The 1,326-nt window shown below is 49.3% G+C and overlaps 1 non-coding gene across 1 annotated transcript; it reads right to left on the minus strand.

The window, feature by feature from the left end:
* Positions 1–373: 373 nt before the first annotated feature.
* On the minus strand, positions 374–492 carry LOC123805799. The gene has a single exon (XR_006783380.1). It is a non-coding gene; the product is annotated as a small nucleolar RNA SNORA61 (small nucleolar RNA).
* Positions 493–1,326: the final 834 nt, after the last annotated feature.

The raw sequence follows: 1,326 nt of genomic DNA on the forward strand, positions 1-1,326 counted from the left end.
CCTAGGCCTTGGGCTTCCTTCCAGCCTGGTGGCTGGTTCCCGAAGGTGAGTGTCTTGTGAAGAGAGAGTGTGCGAGCCAGAGAGAAGTCGTATCACCTTTCAGGACCCGGCCTGAAGAGTCATTTCTACCACGTTTTGTTAGTGGAGGCAGTGGCAGAGTAGCCCTGCACCCCAGTGCCCAGAGGAGGGGAAGTAGACCCCCCTGTCTCCATCTGGGGTGTGGCGGTGCTCCGGCAGCGCATGCGGCATCATCACCGTGGCCGAGACACTTGGGGACAACACGTTCTGCAGCAGGGATCCCTGCGATGGCGATGCGGTGGGTTCTCCTGGAAGATTTTATTTCTTTACATTTTTAAAAAAAAAATTTTTTCTACCTTGTTTGAAATCAGCCCACATGCTACAAAGCTGTGAGGCCAGGTTCAGTGTTACTTTCCCTCCTTTTACAACCCCAACACCGGGGCTCAGATCTGATGGGAAAGGGAACCGGAGGGTTATTTCTTTACATTTTTAATCGTGATTGGCGTGCTTAGGGCTACCTCAAATGGTAAAATTCATATTTCTTGCTCTTTGACTGAAATGTCTATTTTTTAAAAAAGATTTTACTTATGTATTTTTAGAGAGAGGAGAAAGGAGGGAGAAAGAGAGGGAGAGAAACATCAATGTGTGGTTGCCTCTCGTGCGCCCCCTATTGGGGACCTGGCCTGCAACCCAGGCATGTGTACTGACTGGGAATTGAACCTGGTGACCCTTTGGTTCTCAGGCCAGCACTCAATCCACTGAGCCACACTAGCCAGGGTGTGAAATGTTTAAAATGAAAACAAAAATTCTTAATAACATTATGCAGAAAACAAAGCACACATTCATATGCTTTTATTAAAAATATTGCTTGTCAGGAATAAAATAAGATTTTCACTGTTTATGCCAGCACAGAGCATGAACTCATGTCGGTATTTGTTTCCGACACTGGTGGGAGACCTGATTTTTCAAGAGCTTTCCAAAGAAACGCTTCTCCGCCGTCTGCACACACGTCGCCATCTGCTCATGGCTGACTTGGGAGGTGGTCCAGCCTCCTTCAAGGTCATGGGAAGCACACTTCAGTTGCATCTCAGTCAACACTTCCCCTGGTGAAATTACTCACAGAATCGCTGGATGAGCACATTCCGGTGAACTTCGGCCAACGGCTCTCTTAGATCCGTCTGCAGCTGCCCGGTGACAAGGAGGCAGCCTGTCAGCGACATCCGCAGCCACGCTCTCGCAGACAAGAGCTCTGGAGAGCCGGAAGTCTGAACTAATCGACTCACGAGGCACGGCCAAGTTCGGCCGGCT

This window comes from Phyllostomus hastatus, unplaced genomic scaffold (genome assembly GCF_019186645.2).
Source record: "Phyllostomus hastatus isolate PE091 unplaced genomic scaffold, TTU_PhHast_1.1 phas_contig_148, whole genome shotgun sequence".
Lineage (NCBI taxonomy): Eukaryota > Metazoa > Chordata > Mammalia > Chiroptera > Phyllostomidae > Phyllostomus > Phyllostomus hastatus.